General features: G+C 45.9%; 1 protein-coding gene across 1 annotated transcript in view; it reads left to right on the top strand.

Annotated features, from left to right (window-relative positions):
* Nucleotides 1-21,022, top strand: part of LOC144180555 (adhesion G protein-coupled receptor B1-like) — a 333,363-nt gene that overhangs the window by 262,706 nt on the left and 49,635 nt on the right. The window lies entirely within an intron of this gene.

The raw sequence follows: 21,022 nt of genomic DNA, 5'->3' as shown, positions 1-21,022 counted from the left end.
AGTGTCTCCTTAAGCCGTGTTTCCTCCGATGGCCATGTTGCGGCCATAAACACTATTATGTAAATCGGCTTAGTGCGCTTACATAATCTAGCGTAGCACTCATACCTGACAGCACGCAAGTTACGCTTATATTAATCAATACCCTGAACCAGCCAATGCTGCATAAATTTCACAAACATTTTACGAAAGAAGTACGATGAATAATGCAAAATTACACTCCGGAGTCAGCACACGACGACAAATTTAATGCTGTGTCGTCTTGTCCCGAGGTGAGCGCTCGCAAAGATTCATCTCTTACGTTTATCTTCCACGAGAAGCGCAGACACGGGCTTATATAGTAATCCGCGTCTGCGACTAAACTCTTCTTTGAAACATCGTCATATGACACAGGGAGACTGCAGAATCTAGCATAAACAGAAATCAGAGAGCCTTATCAGCTACCACTCTTCCAACGAGCCCGTGTGTACGAGATTTCGGCGCACGTCAAGGATCTCCAGGTGGTCAAAATTAATCCGGAGCCCTCCACTACACTGCGCCTCATCGCCTCCGTTGCGTTGTGCGTTAAAACCTACAATCAATCAACTCTTCCCACGACACATCGTATGGCTCGTGAACTGCCTACACTGTATTCTGCAAAAAATGCGTCCGCCGAGTGATCAGCCGTTCGTTGAAGGGAAAAAACAAACGAAAAGTGAACACGCATGCTTGTGTGTGTGATTACTAAAACGTTCATTCGTGGATTTCGCTTCGCATTTGTAAACAACGATATAGTTGAGCGTCCCCCTCCAACCCCCTTCCCTCCCCCATGTCTTGCCAAATATGAGTGCATTTCGCATCTGGTTGGTCTGGTGAATACTACCTCGCTTAACAAACGTCTGTAGCATTTCAGAAGCTGCACTGGATTTTTTTTTTTTCATTCCCGTACGACTATTCTATTCATTCCTGAATTGCAGACCATTCATTTTCCCGTGGTTTCATTAACCTAAAAATGGGTGCTTGCTATAAGGCCTGAGTGGGCACACATTTGACAAAGCACAGCCTTTGAGTGTACTTACCATTTTCGCGTGGCTTATATTCTCATAAAAGGCACAAGTTATTGTCACCCGCCGCGGTGGCTCAGTGGCTAAGGCGTTGCGCTGCTGAGCACGAGGTCGCGGGTTCGATTCCTGGCCGCGGCGGCCGCTTTTCTGATGGAGGCGAAAAGCAAAAACGCCCGTGTGTACGAGATTTCGGCGCACGATAAAGATCCCCAGGTGGTCAAAATTAATTCGGAGCCCTCCACTACGGCGCGCCTCATCGCCTGCGTTGTGTCGGCGCGTTAAACCCTACAATCAATCAACAAGTTATTGTCACATATTGGGTTATCACATCCCCGAAAAATATTTTTCTACGACGACGTACATATTCGAAGCAAAGCCGCATTTGTGGCCTGCGCTGCAAAACGAACCAACCTATGGCAGTGCCACTATCAGGTCTAAACGAGGCGATAATAAATACAATTCACTTGTGCTGCGTGTTCGAAGGAGAGTGATATACTGCTGCCGTTGCCGACGCCCGCAAGAGCGGCCAAGAAACGCGCAGAACCGGTTCCCCAGGTGACTCTTGTTGGCGTTCGCGTGCTCTACCCAGACGCAGCTGTATTTTTTAAGTGCCCTAAACGTGCGATTTGCTTACAGACATCACCATAGCAAGTTGTTTAGTGCGCGTAAAGGCAAAGAGAGGTGAAAGAGAACCAAACCTAAGAGAACCAAAACCTAAGAGAACCAAAACCTACCAGCCACGCAGCGCTAATCCCGCAAACGCCGCGCAGAAGCGCCGGCAGGCGCCGCAGCGATCGCGAATATCGAGGCGTATATGCGATTGCGCAGTGAAAGAGGATGTCCAATTATTTTTCACAGGTATATAAAACATGCACTGACGAATACTATACTTACTGATGTGAAAATTGTGCGCAGCGCGGGCTGCAGTCATCTCGGCCACGGCGCATATCTGCTGCGTTTCAGGAAGTGATAGCGTGTTCAGCGAACGCACGGCGGCGCGCGCTACTCTGGTGTTAACTCGCACGCTGTCGCAGCAGCCGGCAAGCGGGGTGTTGCAAATCAGGCTTGAAACTCCCGCGCAAATAGAGTTTTAGCTGACCGTTCCTGACGGTCCGCTCCGCTCCGATATCTAGCGGCATCGCCATTGCGCATGCTTGGCGCGCAAAGGCGCTAGCAGCGATACCGGAGCGCGGCCCCGCTCCGCTAACAGGGGCCTCTTAGCGGACCGTCGCGGCAGCTTACGTTACCGTGCGGAATATCAACATGGCTGCACCGCGATGCGAGCGCGCTCCCGCGAACTCCGTTTCTTTAGTTGAAACGCGAGCGGGACGAAATCGTGAAAGCTGGTCCGAATAGGCACAGGTGCCCCACTCCTTAACAAGGTTTAGTACGGAAACGAAAAACGTCGACCAAAGCGCCGGGCTGCTCCTATGCAGCGCCGAGAAAGACAGCCTTGTATTGGCTATTCCCAAGTTTATCGGCTTCTTTAAAATAGTTTAGAACCATTATACGCCTCGAGCTTCGCGATCGCTGCGCCGCCTGCCGCCGCTTCTCCGCGGCGTTGACGGGATTTGCGCTGCGTGACTGATAGGGGCTCGTGCAGTGTTTTGGTTCTATTTCGCTTCTTTTCGCCTTTCCGTGCCCTAAAAAAACTTGTTATGGTAACGACTATAGGCAAAGAGTACGTTTAGGTCACTTAAAAAGCAGCTGCGTCTTCGTAGAGTACGCGATCGCCTGCAAGAGCTACCCGGGGATGCGGTTCTGCGCGCTTCGTCGCCGCTCTTCCGGGCGTTGGCGACGGCAGCAACATATCACTCATGTCACCTCCAAAACATCCGGCACAAATGAATTCTACTGACGCCTCGTTTAGACCTCATACTGGCACAATGAGAGGTTGGCTTCATTTTGCAGCGTGGACAACGAATGCGGCTTCGTTTCGCATATACATGCCGCAGAAAAATATGTTTCCGGGATGTGATTACCCAATCCCGGACAATAACTTATGCCTTTTATAAGAATATATACCATGCGAAAATGTAAAGTATATTCCAAGCCTGTGCGTCGTTAAATATGTGCCCACACACGCCATATGAAACCACAGAAATGAAACCACAGAAAAATAAATGCTGTGCCAATGCGGAATTTAGAAACATAATAGCTCTAACAGAAATGAAAAAAAAAAAAAAACAGTGCAGCTTCTGGCATGCTAAAGACGTTCGTCTAAACTTAAGCCAGGTAGGTTTCAACGGAACCAACTATACGCGAAATGCACTGCTATTTCGCGAGAAATTGGGGGGGGGGGGGGGGCGGGGAGGGGGACGCCGTGTACAAATGCGGAGCGGAATCAAGCAATGAACGTTTTAGTAATCCCACACATAAATGTCGCGTTCACTTTCCTTTTGTTTTTCTACTTCAACGAAGAGCTGGTCGTACGGCGGACGCATTTTTGGAAGTATACAGGGTAGGCTGCTCAACAAGCGATGAAATGTGTCGTTGGAAGAGTGTGGTATGCGATAAGGCCCTCTGATTTCAGTTTCTGGTTTATTCTGCAGGCTCCCTGTGCCATATGACGATATTTCGAAGAAGCATTTAGTCGCGGACGCGGATTATATTGTAAGCCCGTCTCCGCGCTGCTCGCAGAGGATATATGTAGCAGGTGAAAGTTTGCGGGCGCGCACCTAACGACAAGACGACTCTGTCGTAAAGTTTGCGGGCGCGCACCTACCGACAAGACGACTCTGTCGTAAAGTTTGCGGGCGCGCACCTAACGACAAGACGACTCTGTCGTGTGCTTATCCCCGAGTATAATTATGCATTTTCCATCGTACTTTTGTTGAATATTCCCGAATTTAACACAGAGTGGCTTGTAAATGGTGGTGATCAATATCTGAGGTATAATATTGGCAAACGTAACTGGTGTGCTGTCCGCTGATTATGTAAGCGCACAAAACCGATTTAAATCGTAGTGTATAGCCGTAGCATGAACATCTGAGAAACCGGTGGTTACGGAGACACGTCTAGTAAATTCAGGTCAGTGTAACTACAATCGGCTCCATCATACGCCGGTTCCGCGACGCTGACCTGTGACACACACCTGGCGCTTATACAGACCGAAAATACCACTAAGATCGCGTCGGAAACATTTACACTCTCGTAAACACACCCCATTTGCGAACAGAGTGACTGCTCCACACAAACATGAATTTCAAACGCCCACAAACAGTAAATCTCGGTCGTGAACGTGTTGCAAAAGGAGCGGCGGCAGTGGGGAGCGGGGCGCGGACTCCCGCGCCTGCTTTCGAAACGGGCCGCTAGGGGGATTTCAGTGGCGCCCCTACAGGCCGCGCTCGAGGCGTATACCGTGTAAGCGACTACATCGTTTTAAGAAAGTGAAATAAGGCAATAAACACGGTACTTTACATAACTTGAGCGACCAAATTCCAATGCGTATCTTTACTTTGCGATGACGTTTTGGTTTGCCCACGCACAGGGAACGACCAGTGACGCGAATCATTCCCCGTGGAGGGAGGTACGGTTATCGCTTAGCTAAAAGCCTTTCTGGCGCTGACCCTCCGGTTGTGCTTAGTGGGCCGTCGGGAGCATAGCGGAGCGTCAAAAAGGGTGAGCTAAAACTCTCTAATATCATGTGTCTCGGACGGCTAGTGAACGGATCAGCGTGTGGGGAAAGGGCTGGGAGGGGGCGGGGGCGCTTTTTGCAGGTGGCGTTGCACTTTGGCGGCGACGCATGGCGAAAGGTTGAGGGGGAGGTAGTGAGAGACATTACGCCATCGCCACATATGCCGCCCTCCCCCTTCCAACTTTTGTCAGTCGCTCCTTTACACTTTATTCCTGCCGTCGCTGCTTCGTTCGCTCAATCGGTTACGCGGACGCCGACGGACTCCTACGCCGCCGCGAAATCCAGGTACCGCGGGCACCACAGGGCTGCGCCCTAAAAAATATGGTCCATCTTCGCAGTTTGAGAGAAGTGCGCGCCGATAAACGTAGCTCTCGATATATCATAAATATTCAGCCTGGTATGAAATTTATGCGACTAGCCAATGTTGCTGCCATGGACAAGGATACAGCCATGAGCTGTTGGTTCCCCATATAAGTATCCACACCAAGCCATCCCAAGGTTATTGTTCACTGAAAAAAAATGCTGTAAAAATGTTCAAAGAGTTTTCAGCTTTGAAAAAGCTTCATATTATTGTAGGTGAGGGTTGCCCAAATCAATACCTCCAACATATGATGTACTACAGTCACATGGTTCTTATACCTGGCTACACGGTAGTTTCAAAGGCCTTCGGAAGGCCGTTGAACCGGTTGTCTATCGAGTGCTGCATTGTAAATACATATGGCGCAGTTGTGGCCGAGTGCTCAATTGTCAATTGAAAGTTAGCGTGTAGCACAGGCCTTAGTTGGTTATAAAACTCTGAAACCACTTCAGGGAGCCCGGGGCTCAAATCGAATGATCGCAATCGCTAAACAAAGCCGAAGAGAGTATTTGAAATATACACCCCCCCCTCCCACACCCCTCGTAAGAAAGGACAGTCAATATCATGGCGTCTTCTAGAAGTTTTTATGATGTCCAGCTGTTTGATACAGGAACCTGTAGAGATTAAAGCGCCCAATACTAGCCGTAATAAAAAAACTGTTCTTCCGTGTAACAGGCGTGGTTACTGGGCCTTGAAATTCACGACATGACTGGACGCCCGACCTCTTGGAGGCCAGGAGTTGTCGGACGTAAAAGTGGTAGCTGAGGGTCAAGAACATTAGGTTAATGGTGATGATTTTATTGCTCTGGCACGTTCAAAAATAGACTTAGAGCATCTTCTATTACGTATTTACTATAGTACTGCTTTTCTATATTCTACAGAGAAATTTAATCACTGTCAACTGTTTTCAAATATTTGTGAAAACTACCAAAACACCATGAAATTTCCGTAGCGAGCATATTCAAGCACCATTGTATAGTCCAGCAAGTTTAATAGCGATTTAAAGTGAACTAACAATGCACATAAATGGGTGAAGGAAACTGCTTCTTCGAGGTGGGCATTTTTATGAAGCGTTGTTATTTTCTATCGGTGCATTCTAAAATCGTGATAGGTTTTCTAATTTAAGCTTTCAAAAAGCCAAAAATATATCAAGGCGTTTTTACCGATCGACTTTTCAGAGACTCAAGCAAATGATTTCGCTGGGCATTCAGCACCTTAAGCGCAACCGACGACCTTAAGGGGTATTCATCAAAATCAGAAGTTCAGTGCAGCAAACGCGAGCTTACATTTGCTTTGTTCTTTAAAAAGAGTTCAGGTTTAAATACAAATTAATATTTTGTAAAGTTCCAAACCATATTTACATGAGTTTATACAGATATTTCAGAGATTAAAGCAAATGATTCCGCTGAGCATTAGCAGCTCACGCGCAACCGACGACTTTAACTTTTTCATCAAAAACGGAACTTCAGTGCAGCAAACGCGAGCTTAAATTTCCTTTGTTCTTTAAAAAAGAATTACGGTTTGGATAAAAAGTAATATTTTCTGAAGTTCGTAACCAGAGATCCCTGACTGTATACAGATATGACTGGATGTAATGTAAACAATAGTTTTCATTTGGAGTTATATCGTTCTGTAGCATACATGAATATGAATTAAGCAATACAGAAGTCCTGTCCTCCTCCTTATTCATCTGCCTCCAGTATGTTTACCTGAGGCTCAAATTGAAGTCTGGTGATAGCAGCAACTATTCAATAGAAATTGCTCGCTGTTCGTTTGAATGCTCAAAACTAATGTTGCGCCGAGATTATGTGCCGGGATTTCTGAGTTCTGTGGAGTGGTGTTTATCGGTTGCTGCTCATTATTTAAAAGAGCGGACCCCTGTTGCAACTGTTTGAACTGATGCTTTGAAGTTGATATCATTCCATGTAACTACCGGCATGCTCCTGTTCAGTTCTTTAGTGTGCAATATTGTGCATTATTTTGCATTCAATGTGCATTGTTGCTCCTTTAGCTACAACAATGCCGGGTCTTACTGCACGAAATCTGCAAAAAAAAGTTTCCCGACGATAAAAATCAACATAAAACGGTCCAAATCAACGGTACAGTGGAACTGAATAATGTTCGTATTATTAAAAATCTGAAAATACTCAGTTCAGTGCAACCGAGTTACTATAGGGGCTCGCTTTATTGTGTTTCTTCAATTGAAAAGAAACGCTTCTGGAGAAGAAGTTTTAAAGCATGGATCACTCTTGTGCTTTTGTTTTGCTTCACGTGTGCAGCTTGAAAAGTACAATTAGGTATTCACCAAAAACCAAAAGTTGGAACCTTAACAGTTAACATTGTGAATAAAAGTAAATTAAAAAAGGGGGCTTGGTGTTAAGACTAACGTCCTCATTCTAAGATCCCAGCGCGTTCTTTCTGCCCTTAAGTGAAACGCTTAGAAATAGGGCCATATATATTCACAGCAAGACCGTGGCTCCTCATATGGACTGCACTGAAAATACACAGCGCGTTTCCAAATTAGCATTCCGTGTATGCATAATAACTTCGTCGTATATGAATGGTGAATGGTACAAGTAGTTCTGTTTGTGTATGTCGCCCCTTTTAAATGATGAAGATTTCAGATGATACTTTTTTTCTTCGTTTTGGCCGCATATATGAATAATATGCAAATTAGCGTGCCATTATCTACAGTTTTCTTATCAGACGCAGTTACCTGCAAGACACCTTAGTTGTCTTGCTTAATCGCGCCTAGTAATAACAGGACGAACTCTCTTAGGCGGGCTATTACTCCCCCGCTTCCAGACAAAAGGTCAAAAGTAGCAACGCAGATAGCTTAGCTAAGGCCTTTCCAGAGTGTAACCGAGTAATGAGTGCGGAAGGAACATGCCCGCCGTTAATAGCTCACTCTCTTTAGTGACGCACACCGGTTGAAGAGTGATTATGCGCCTTTTATTAGGTTCCACAGTGGCGCAAGGAACACCGTCGTTAACGCCGCATCAGTCGTTGAACAAGCGCCACCCGAGGGAGCGATTTGCTCTTGTAGAGTCACCTTGAAGTGCAACCCAGAGATCCGCTTCTGCTCTTCGCCCAGCCAGCACTTTCTGCCCCGCAGCAAGGGCCCCTAATGATGCACCGCGACTTCGCCTCTTTAACTATTCAGGCGCCCTGCCGAACCGAACCCTGCTCTCGTGAAGCTCGTTGCATACAATTAAACGCACAGAGTTGCACAAAAAGAGGTGCTGGGGGAAGCGGGCCGCGTTACCTCGGTGTGCTTAGCAAAAATTATATATATAACGAGTAGGAGGAAGGAAAACCCAATGGTGCGAAGTGAAGTATAAAAAGCGAGGATAGATTTTGCGAGTACTTAAATGAGCACGTTAAGGGTCAGTGGCAGTCCATGCTTATCATGAAAGCGCAAAGACGACGGCGATGGTGTCTCGATATTGCAACAGCTGCTAGTGCTAGAGTACTTTTCCTATTTTAGTTGTTGGTTTTTGGTCTTCCACGCCAGAAGCCTGTTGGGATATGCGCTAGACAAAAGTGGACATCGTTGCATAATGAAAGCACAAAAGTTCTAGTATCAGATCAGACACTGCTGAACGGAGCACCTGAAAAAGCCTAGCGCAGTTCTTACGAATAAAAAGTAGTGTTACCCCGTTTGAGAGTTGTATTTGCGAAAGCCCAAGGAGTCTCTTTTAGTACGGAGCTGCTGTACACGGGTGCTATTGTACTAAGCTAAAAATTTCAACGAAACGGCATGGATATACTTTCCTTGAATAGTATGAAGATATTTTTGATAAAAACAGCAAGGAGTGATGCGAAACCAAGCGCCACGTACAATTGTAACGCAGCAGCACGTGCAAATACTGCTATTCAGAAAGCCTCGTATTGTTTTTTTGCGATTTTGGAAAAAAAGGACCAGTCGCAATGCAAACGTTTTACATAGAATAACTGGGTTGAACAAGTCCTACAAGTGCAGGGCGGCAACGCTGCAATCGCGGTTGAAGGCCCTGTACTCGGGAAATATGCTGATGAGCGCATGCGCCGTCAACGACGAAGCACTACTGAAGCTGGCCTCCTCTTTGCTTCGGCGATTGCACAGCACACATCTGGATCACAAATGCAGGCATAACGGCTTCGAAAGCTGGGTTGTGTCAAAATAATGGCTTGCACCAAATAGAAAGATACTTTTCCATCCCTTTTTAAACAAAGTTGAAAGAAGTGCGAAAGCTTGCTGGCATCAAAACTGCGTCACACGTGCGTCAAAACCCTCACTAAAAGTGCGTCGAACATTCGCTGAAATTGCGTCCAGTAGATCGTCAGACCTTCGAAGACCCAAATAACAAACGAAGAACGAACCAATTTCTCGCGCCCTTAGTAAACCACATCTAGTCATGATCTAAAGGTATATCCATACGTGGTTTGTGACATAAAGACATACTATTGCACTGCTTCTTGTTCGAAGCGCCTATTGTGTTATCTAGAACCGCTATTCCTTGGTGCTTTTGAAGTAATCGTTTTCACACACGGGAACCCCGGTTGCACGTACGCGCCTTGTGTCTAGAGATCTTATCAGAGCGCTTCAGACGACAAACCGCTCTATGGGGAAATGCATTAGCATGTTGACAGTACCGCACCACTCCCCATTGAGAAAGTTTCGTTTTTAAAAAAGCACGCGTTGACGCCCGTTCACACCGGACATATTGGACATGGAACGGTGGCTTTTTAACACGGAAGTGTTCTATGCCGGGATCCACCAAGACCTGACTGACATCATATCCGTCACGGAAATGACATCGCCACAAAAAGTTCCATTGACGCGGCGGTGCCAGGATTGGAGTCGGAATCTCCGCAGCCGCAATGGGAGTATTTATTTATTTATTTATTTGTTTATTTATTTATCGATACTGTAGGTATTCTGCAGACCCATACAGGCGCTTTACCCACTGCGCTATGATGGGAAGGGGAGACAGCTGTATGAACGCGCCATATATCCTCCCTATAACCTCCTCCATCTAGAAGGTGCTGCCGTCTAAGAGAGGTGAAGCGAAGTAGTGCATCACGATACTAATGAGCGCCGACAGTTGGCGCCAGCTGAGGTCATCGCAACGCAACCGTTTGCCGTACACTCAATGGAGCAGGAACGCAGTGGGTGCAGATTAACCAGAGCGACGTGCCAGCCGGTTGTCGCTCACCAAGCACACCCACAAGGACACCCCCAAAATCATGCTCTTTCGCTGCAGCGGACCGTGAGTTCACCAAATGATTCGTTGGAAACCCGTTTGGTTAGCTCGCATGGTTTGCGAGCGCGTGTGGTTTCATTCGGGTTGATGCAGTGCTCCGGCACGTGCAATCCAGTGTTCAATGTTGATGTGTCTGATGGTGCCATGCCGACGAAATATAAATAGCGATGTGCAAGTTCACGTCGATGCAGAATAAATGATCGCCTGATCCTGTGAAGGCACATTTCAGTATCGTGTTTTACCGATTCCTATGGAAGAGGGATCAAGCACAGCTTTTGAAATAGTTATAGACCCCTTAAAACGGTTCCCATTGGCAGTCTTGGACAGTAACTAGTTACTAGTAACGCGTTAACCGTAACGAGTTACTTTTCTTGAGTAACTTGTATTTTCACCCCCTTACGTTTTCACGCTATAACTGTAACAGAAAATACATTTAAAATACTTCAATTTTCATGAAAGTTATCCAAGGGCCACCCTCACTGAAGGCCATCGTACCGTTCAGGTTTTCCTCTTTTTTTTCTTTCTTACTTCCTATATCTCCTCCACCGTTCCGCTTTCCGCAACACGACTGCCCTCAAAATTTAAGAAAAGAAGTTGGGGGGAGCTTTATCTTTCCCGCAGAATGCCGAGGTGGGAGGTCGGTCTTTAAGGTCAATTCTTATAAGTTTTCCTCGGTCCTGTGTCCAGCGGAAGCAAAAAGAAATGGCGCAGCTCGGCTCCGGTCTTTTCGGTACAGGACGTTTCGGTACAGGGGGTTTCGATACGGTCTTTTCGGTGCACGGGCGTTTCGGTGCACGGGCGTTTCGGGACACGGGCGTTTCGGTACAGGACATTTCGGTACAGGGCGGTTCGGTACAGGTCGTTTCGTTTCGGCGAGCGCTTTAAGCTGCGGGCGTTGTTTACAGGGTGGTTACAAGCACGGAATTTGTACCTATTTATTACAGATGTTCTTTTTCGAAATTCTGCGTTATTTTAGGCCAGCAGTTGGTTATGCGGCCTTCCCAAAAAAACTTCAGTTGATTTGTTAAATATTAGCTGCGATATTTGTAGCATTCAGACAACCTATAAGTGTTCATTATTTTGTTTCTTAGCGACCGATTATCACCAGAATGTTATATAACAAATCAGTGACAGTATCATCGTGTTCTTTCACTCGGTTTTTTGACGACCTATTATCACATGTTTATTTTTTCGAAAATCAATGAGGTAAATATTTTCTTTTTGCACTTTGCGGAGACCCTTCGACAATAGCAGCGGGAATGAGTCCCACCCCACGCGGAAGGAACCTGTCCCTTTATAACGTAATGACGAAGAAGTTGCAATTTCTTGTGTTTCTGCATATCTTTGCGTTGCTTTCTTCTGATAACGCAAGTACTTGAGGTGTTATTAGCAATGCCTTACGGAAGGCACCTATTGTACGTTGCCGCACGCTTCCGTCTCGACTTATTCGTAGTTAGCAGGGACTGCGGCGGTTTATTGTGTTTGTGAATCAAATTTTCAAATGCTGCGTAATGACGTTGAAAGCACTCTGTAATGTTTATGCAGCATACATACAGTTATTCATCTTCGCAAGCACTGCTCATCTGTAATTCTTGGCGTTTTGCTAATATGGTCGCGACCTGAGACCAATGTCACCTGCTGCTTCCCCATAATCAGTACTTTTTTGATCCGCACACCGTTAAAATGATGTTCACAGAAGCAGGTGTCGGCACGACATTATACATGGCATATATATAAAAAAACAAGTGCCGACTGCAACAGGCATGCTGCAGGTTAAAATGAGCCGCTGCAACTCAAATCGCGTGGGATGATGTAAGTGAAAAACCCAGTGTAACACTTTAGTGCTACTATTCCGACGGATAATGTTTCTAACTGCACTGTTAAACCATTTCATTCTTATTTATAAGATGGGTGTTTACTTAGTTTAACAGCCCGGAAGAGCACATAGTACGCAAGAAATATTTCCCGCAGCAAACATGCACGTCAAAGCAGCGTCCCCGAATAGGAGCCACGTTCGTGGCTCATTGGTACCTCTGAAGTTTACATACGGTACTTTTGTGACAAACTTCGCTACTCAGAACAAAATTTAAAAGAATGTCTAAGTAATTGAATAATCGATTCAAAGAACATTTATGCCAAAAGTGAACAAATGAAACAGGATCGAGGAACTATCCTCAACAAATATTTACAGGAGAAATCGCTTGAAAAGTATGCGGATTCGTAAGTAGGCGTTACATAATCACAATATGAGCTTAGAAGCCGTCTTAAAAAAACAGATCCTAGACATCCTGTGCAAAATCAAATCAAAACAAAAGCAAAATAAAGAACTAATTGATATGTTCATGCAGCGAAATCTCCTTAAACCCATAATTTTTTTATTCTGGATCAAAATTTTGGACCAAAGGTGCTGCGGAATCCCAATGGAGGTTCCCCGTGGTGTCAGTCACCTGTCTTCCCCGAATTTCTCTGGACGCACGGGGAGTGGTGGATGAGCGTGCATGGCTTGCGGCGGAGCTTGCCTAAAACGCTCGCCCTAAGATGAGGCTCCCGCTGACATTTGTGCCGCTAACCATTCGGGGTTCCAAGGCATGTTTTTTTTTCGCAGAATTCACCGAAGCGCAAGCGATCACGTGGGCGAGGACGGGATGGGAAACGCGAGGGGCAAATAAAAAATTCAGCCCCGCCACAGGACGAATATTTAGGTTTTCTTTTTTTTATTGCAGTGTTTCACACGCCGACGCAACACAGGCGATGAGACGCGCCGTATTCCATGGAGGGCTCTGCAATAATTTTGACCCCCTGGGGATCTTTAACGTGCGCCGAAATCTCGTACACACGGGCGTTTTCGCTTATCGCCTCCATCATAAAAGCGGCCGCCGTGGCCGCGAATCGAACCCGCGACCTCATGCTCAGCAGCGCAACACCTTAGCCACTGAATCACCGCGGCGTAAAAATACATGATGATATTGCCGCTAAAGAAACGAAAATGAACAAGCTATACATTTTCTGTCTACGGTTACGCAAATGGGTATTTTTTTGGCAAGCCCGCATAAATTTCTACTGGCCTAAAATAACGCAGAAATACAAGCAACAACAGTTGTAATAAACAGGTTCAATTTGCGTGTTTGCAACTCCCATGTTAACAACGCACGCGAATTTGGCCGCCTCAAACGCTCGCTCGAATTCGTTTGCGTACCGAAACGACCTGTACCGAACCGCCCTGTGCTGAAATGTCCTGTGCCGAAACGCCCGTGTCCCGAAACGCCCGTGTCCCGAAACGCCCGTGTACCGAAACGTCCGTGTACCGAAAAGACCGTACCGAAACGCCCTGTACCGAACCGCCCTGTACCGAAAAGACCTAGACCCGGCGCAGCTGGCACTACTGGTGCAAGGATGACAAAACAGCAGACCTGGTAGCCCCTCTCCCTTCGTCAGAAACCCGGCATTCGCGCCTCACATATGTTTCCGCACTTACCGCTCAAAGTTCTCCATAACTGGCAGGCCGGGATCATTTTGCCCGCAGGCTTTCACATTTCTGCCGAAGTGCACCGGTTTAGTCTGTGATAGAACCCGCGGCAACCGGCTTCGCGAACTCAGCGTCTCTGTCCTTACTTCAGGCGTGAAAGCAGGTGAACTGGAGAGTAGAAGAGCGCGCGAGAGATCATGACACGATATCTGGACAGAGTTTGCTCGAAAGTTGAGCTGGCCGACGCCGGGCGCTTCTCCCGATATGCACGCTCACGTCCGCTCGGTATTTTTTTTCTGGTAATTTTTGCGAGCTCACCACGTGGCGCAAGCCCACGCGCAACGCTGGCTGACGTCGGACTCCCCATGATGCACGAGCTCACTTGCGGTCGTTTTTTAAATGCGAAGCATCTCATGGTCGGGGCTATGTCCCTACCTTGTCGTTGTCGTTGTTGCGCCGTCCACCCCCCCCCCCCCCCCCCCTGCACATGCTCGGCTTGCTGAATGCCCGGTAGTGTCTTACCCTATTATGGCTCCTGGAGCGACACTGTGGCCGGTGTCTTCCTGGGCCGGCCAGAGACGAGCACACTTCCCCTTCAAGGGCTCCTGGAGCGACAGTTTTGCCGATGTCTTCCTGGGCCAGCACGAGACGAGCACGCTTCACGCGCCTTCGACGTTTCATTGTCGTCGGCGGCGGCGTGCGTCGGTGAGTCTCGGCAGGCCGTGATTACAAGCAGCCCACAACCATCCGGGGAACATGCATCGACCTCATCTTCAGACTTTAGAGTTGATCCACTACAACAGTATTTGACTTTACATTTCACAGACCATTAGGCGGTCATAATCAAAGCGGAACGCCAACCACAGCTCGACGTCACCTACGTTGAACATGATGATGATAAGGCCTAAATAAAGACAAACTCATACCACGTACAACGTCTCTCTCTCTTTTTCTCTCTCTCTCTCTCTCTCTTTAATGCATCTCCACTCTAACACCCCCCCCCCCCCTCCAATAAAATTACACCATCTTCCCGTAGGGGAACCATGAGTAGTATGCGAAACAGACACGGAGTCAACGCAATTTCCCATTTTGTAGTTCCGGTAAGTGAAAAGTGTGGTAGTTACCATTGAAAGCAAACGGTAAATATAACGGTAGCTGCGTACTTCAACCTCACGGAAACGACGAACTGAAAACGTATGGGCACTTGAATCGACGCCATCCCTGCTTCGCTTACTACAAAAGGTTCCCCTACGGGAAGATGGTGCAATTTTTTTTGTGTTTTTTTATGCTACGGCTACAGGGCAGAACTAAAAGCTTACAAGGCTCTGCTGCTTAAAAAAAACTGGCAATTAGACCTACAATAGGTTGGAAGTTGGCCTACCTTTGTAAAAGAGGACCAGCACAGAGGGGCCCACCGAGAACGGGGCATCTATAGTGACACCAAGGGTGCCTCAACAGAAATATTGATGAGATGCATTAAGGTGTGCGCAACAATTGTTAGTGTTGGGCTTGATGTGCCCTGTTTAAGTTTCCTTCGTGTACTTGCTTTCCCACGTGCAAGTTTGACAAACCGCATGCCCTTGTGCGTTACCTTTATACATGCCTTGATATTAATAAACTACATCATTTGGTATATGATCTAGTACTTAGTTTTGTACCGTAACGGGAAAGTACCGACTTCATTTTTTTCGAAGTAAGAATAACTGTAAATAAATTGGCGCAGCTTGCAATAGTGGTACCAGACTGGAGAAACAGAAGGTCTGGCAGCCACTCTCACTTCTTCAGCAACCCGGCTGTTTCCCCTCCCCTGGATCTCCGAACTTGCCGCTCAATGTTGTTCATGGTTGATAGGTTCGGATCCTTTAATCTCCGCAGGTTTTCACATAGTTTTCACATAGTTTTCACATAGGTTTTCGCAGGTTTCTCAATATGTACCGCGTCATCACGCGCTAGAACCCGCGGTCAAGTCCTAAGTCAACGCCCGCGCTACGAACCCAAAGGAGATGATGTGCACCTAGTGTACGAGGTTAGATTCAGGTTACAGGAAGCGATTTTTGGACTTTCCGAATGGCTCCACATGTTATTGGTCCCTGGCACTGCTAATCCCGTACCCTTTAGGCATATCGGGTGGGGATTGGTTATGGTGCCGGTTTCACGGCATGAAGGTCCCGGGTTCAATTCCCGGAACACGGCCACGGAATAGAACCCAGAACACTGGCACCGAAACACAGCCAGGGGTGTCACAGCATCCCCCGAAATTTTTCGAGTGCTGCATTCACACTGCAATAATTGGGACTGATCTTCTGAAATTTGATAATTAATTACAACTATTAACTACAAATAAATGCGTTGGCCACAAATTCTGTCATTTTTCTGCTATATTGCATTGTCGTGTTTGATACTCTGTATGCGTTTTTTTTATTGTATGCGCTTGATAATCTGCAAAGCGCTTGAAAGCTTGATATTTTATTCGATGTAATGTTTCATATAGTGTGTTTTGACCATTTCAGGTTTAGCACTGTGGTTTGAAGTATGTTGCGCTCATGTTGTCTGGTCCCCGTATTGTTCGGTGTCGAACGCCCAGTCATGTGGCTTTCAGTGCCGCCTCTCGCCTTGGCACCAAGACAGACCGCTAGTGAACATTGTTTTGTCAGTAAACAATAAAACAAACAAAAAACAAAACAACTATCTAATAAGGTTTCCTTATTAACGAAAGAATAACCTTCCGCTGCTCCACCGTTCTAGAAACATTATGCACTAGATTTTCTGGAGTAAGGTTATCGCCCGAAATTTTTTGAGCGTCGCATCCCTCCTCTTCCTTCCTTTCGCACTTTATTTTTCGGCTACGCCATTTACGCTCCCAGTCGATATGCTATAATGTAAAAAGAACAAATCAGAGGGGTTTCGCTTATGGCAGCCAAAAAATGGCTAACTCTGTTTGGCCAATGGATCTCTCTCTTTTTTGTTTATTTGCTATAGCGGCGTATAACACCCCCAAAAAATAATTCTGGCAACACCGCTGCTCCCTAACCACAGTTTTGTTCTCGCGGATTCGAGGTTTTTTGGTGCGACAGATGGACAAAGCTGGGCCTAAACAGTTCTCCTGTTAAAAGTTACTTTTGGAGACTCGGTAACTGTAACTGCAACGCTGTTACTTTTCACTGGCAATGTCACCGTGACTGCCCATTGGATTCTTTATTTTGTAGAGTACGGGGACCGTTCTCAGTTACCATATGTGTTAGGAATTTGTGCCGGACGTATAAAATCTCATGTCTGGCAAAATGGCTGCGTCGGAATTCAAGCCTCATTGTTCGTGCGCCTTTTCCCTGGCAGCAAACCAAAAGAAACAAATAAAGCGTATACTAAAAGACGTATTTATTTGTAGCCGTGCACAGCAGTCGTTGATAACTACTCTATAAACTGCCGAAAAGTTAAACTTTTCAACTCACTTGACACAGCGACTCAACAACGCGCAGATTTTTTAATATCGTGAAATTTCTTTGCTGAGCGCCCCTGGAGCCAGGACCGTGTAACGCCTTGTACTTGCACAGGACTGCATACGTGGGAGAAGTCACGTATATATACTAAAATATAATCATTGAAGACGTTTGCACACAGCGTTTGAAACTCTTCAGGGCATTGGTGCAAAAATAAAATGGAGAAACACCATAAAAATGCGAATAAAATGCTCCCACTACGGTCTTTTTCGCTTTGGGTAAAAATAATGGGATATAAATAAAAAAATATGGGGTGTTTATTTGGTCAGTAATTTAGGCACACAAAACTTCCCTTTCCAACTGCACAGCAATCGTTCATCGAAGAACAGCGATCGTTCATTAGCGGATGTTGTACATCTTTGTAAGCATTTTTTAAGCACATGAAAGTCACTAATAATGGCGTAGGAGCGGGGAACGAAATATCTGCTGGGGGAGATTGTATCTGCGGCAAATAAATTATACTCACTTAACACAGCACTTTCAGGCCATTCCCACCAATTCATGGGACTTTATGAATAATTTTTTTAGTCCTGATAACACCACACGGATGGGAAGTAAGCAGAACCATCCGAAAATGGTCATTATTATAGCGATAACTGCACCCAGCAAACATTAGTTAGCAATACTCGAAGCAATCCCTGAAGCAATCAATCAACAGTAGCAATCACGAACAGCTTTTAAATAGGCAATGCGATGTAGATATTAGGTGGTAGGAAAATTATATTGAAACACCACTTCTGGATGTGAAAGGTTAAAAGAGATCAGGAATATTACATGAAATATCTCAACGGAGGCAAGCTCAGCTACAAGCTGTCAAAAGAACACCAGGCTCAGGTTGGCTGCTTTTGATTTGCCAAAAAATCACAAACAATAGCTTGCTCAAGGTAGAAAAACAATCTACATAGATGTAGCACGATAGAGGAAACACGGCGAGAGAGAGAGAAAGAGACACAAAGAATATGCAGCATAAATGGTAAAAAGTTAAGGGTTACATTCGTTTTAGATAAGAAGCAGATCTTGAGGAACACCGCTCATTTTGGGGTGCAAGTCTAGTGGTGTTAGTCAAAAAAAACGATTTTACTCATGGTAAAAGGATATTTCGAACAAACCTGCTACGAAAATGTGCAGAAAAAATAATTACGCCCATCTTCCCACGAGGGAACCCTGATGTGTGATGCGACGCATCAGGGGGGAGCATTTGGACTGACGCTAGTATTGGATTGCGTCAGTCCACTCGCTGAAGGGACTGTCGCTTCCATCACGTCTTCGTCGGAAGATCTTGCACAGAGGTATCGTCAAGCAAAGTCAAGTCAAGTGCAAAAGCGAGCGCTGGACTGATCCGGCGCCGTGCGCTCCCCCGCTTATATTCCCGCTTTTGAAAGGAGAGGAGCCGGGGAAGCGGGGGGGGGGGGGGGGGGAGAGTCGCGCGCATGCGCACACATGTGCGCACCCAGAGCGGCGAAGCGCACACGCGCAGATGTTGTTATGATAATGAGACGGAGTGAGAGTGCGCACACATGCGCGCACCCAGAGCAGCGAAGCCCACACGCGCAACTGTTATGATAATCAGACGGAGTGAGAGTGTTGCGCACAGCTGTCGGAGAGAAGAATGGAGGAGAGTTGCGCATGTGCAGTGAGCGTGCGGACAAAGCCGCGACACCGGAGGGACATACCCGAGAGCAAGAGATGCGTCGCATCCAAAAAACGTGCATATTAGCAAGCAGCTTATAAATGACGACAATCCGGGTGCATGGTTCGTAGGTGTGAACACGGCTAAGCCAAAAAACACTGGGGACGTTTCGGTAGAATAACATAACCGATATTGGCAGTTTTCTTTTATACTTGGGACAAAGAACACGTTGGGCGGGTTGAGTCAAAATGCCAAATAAGCGTAATAAGCAGTTTTATAGCAAACTACTTAATTGTCGCTTGCACAGAAAGCCCGTGTTGCCGCTTTTACCCTTTCCTTTACATTATCTTTTCTACAGCTTAATTTTCCTTTAAGAATGCAACCACGCTAGGTCAGCTGGGTACCTCCTTGTTAATCGAGAATTGCGTCACCAGCGCCCATTTGTCCCCTGCTGCTTGGTAGACCAAACTGTCAAAGCAAAAAAAACCACTGATACTGCTATGGCAACGCTTTTGCTGATTCGCAAGAAGGAAACGCCATGCCGCTTATTGTCTGAAATGGGCTCAACGAGAGCGACTGTGTGTGGCGCAAGCGAGAACCAACACCCCTTGCATTTTTCTTTTCAGTTTGCATTGTTGCTGCACATCTTGCTTTCGACACCATTCAGTTGCTAATTTGCTTGGACTCTCAGCACGTGCAGAAAACATTTGTTTGGAAATCTTTCACAGTTCAATAGGCGCGAGCCAACACGCAGTGTTATACACGTTCCTCTAAAACAGGAACGAAAGCTCGTTCCTCGTTTCTTCCCAATTTCGAAACGAGTTCCCGTTACAAGTTCCTTTACTGCGAAAGCAACGCGTTCCAGTTCCACTTGGAACATTGGAACGTGTCGTTACGTTAACTTCACATTTCATTTCTCAAATTAAATTATGGTGTAGGATTACTCACGCAAAATAAACGGAGAAATTTAAAACTTACCTCAAACTACGCTTATTATAGGAATATGAACACCGCCGCCAGCAGTTTATGTGGAGATAAAAAAGAATACCAAGAAACACTCCTAGACGATTTTTTTTCAGACAGCACACGACAAACTCCAGACATGTATAACTGCGATTTTGGTGCTCGTCTATTAGAGGTGCAACACATGACACTTTCCACTTCGGTCTTACAAATGCTCAGTAAGGGTACTGTATTTCAGATATGCGAATATAAAATTACTCACATGTAGGAACGTAATTAGATGTCTTCAATTAGATACCGCGTCGAAATGAATATTACATCGGCCTTTAATGAATGCTGATTTAATACTAGTTTTTTATAAACACCTTACAGGCCCCTTCGCAGGGAATTTAGTAAGGGGGTTACAAAATAGAAGTTTGCGGATCATACGGGACGAATTTGCGAGGAACAAAACACAGCAGAACAAGTAATTACTACGAGGTTCGCAAATAAAGTTTAGGTCGGAAGACGATAACAAGAAAAAAATAAAACCCAACAGCGTAGTCACACATGAAATCTCACAAAAGAATACAAAGTATGCCGAACACAATCAGGGTAGTAGATAAAGGCAACAACCAAAGAAAGCCAAGTATGTCGACGCGACGCACGAATCAGTGGCTGTGGTTTTAAATATGCATAAGGGAAAAGCACAGGAAATGACACGGATCCTAATGGCGTGCCTAAAAAAACATTTACTTTATGAAAAATATAGTCGGACACAAAGTACGACACTATAGTGTAAAAGAAACAACCACAAATAAATAAAAAGTAATGAGAAAATAAGAAAACACGTGCCGTGGTGCAGAAACGAAAGATTCTTTGGTTCTTCAGGCAGAAAAAAAAATACATAGCAAAGTTACAGGATATGCAGAAGAGAAAAAATGTAGAATGAATGAAAAAATGTGAAAACAATTAGAAGGAAAAAATGTCCGATGATGTAGTCGCAACTAAATAGTGTCCCTTGTTCGAACTCAGCAGGAGTTGCATCTCGATGTTGGAGTCAGACAGACAAACCTGTTTTTTCGTCAACACTTCGTTGGAAACGTTGAAAAGCCGTTCCACGGAAGCGCTTGGGGGTAGTGACGTGTTATACTTGAAGAGAGGTTGGTTCAGTCCCTCCAAGTTCTTCACCTCCGACAGCGGGAA

The sequence above is a fragment of the Haemaphysalis longicornis genome, unplaced genomic scaffold (genome assembly GCF_048455015.1).
Source record: "Haemaphysalis longicornis isolate Haplotype H1 unplaced genomic scaffold, Haemaphysalis longicornis Haplotype H1 scaffold_4, whole genome shotgun sequence".
In the NCBI taxonomy this organism is placed as follows: Eukaryota; Metazoa; Arthropoda; class Arachnida; order Ixodida; family Ixodidae; genus Haemaphysalis; species Haemaphysalis longicornis.
The sequence above is the reverse complement of the archived record's forward strand: the minus strand, read 5'-3'. Positions and strand labels throughout refer to the sequence as shown.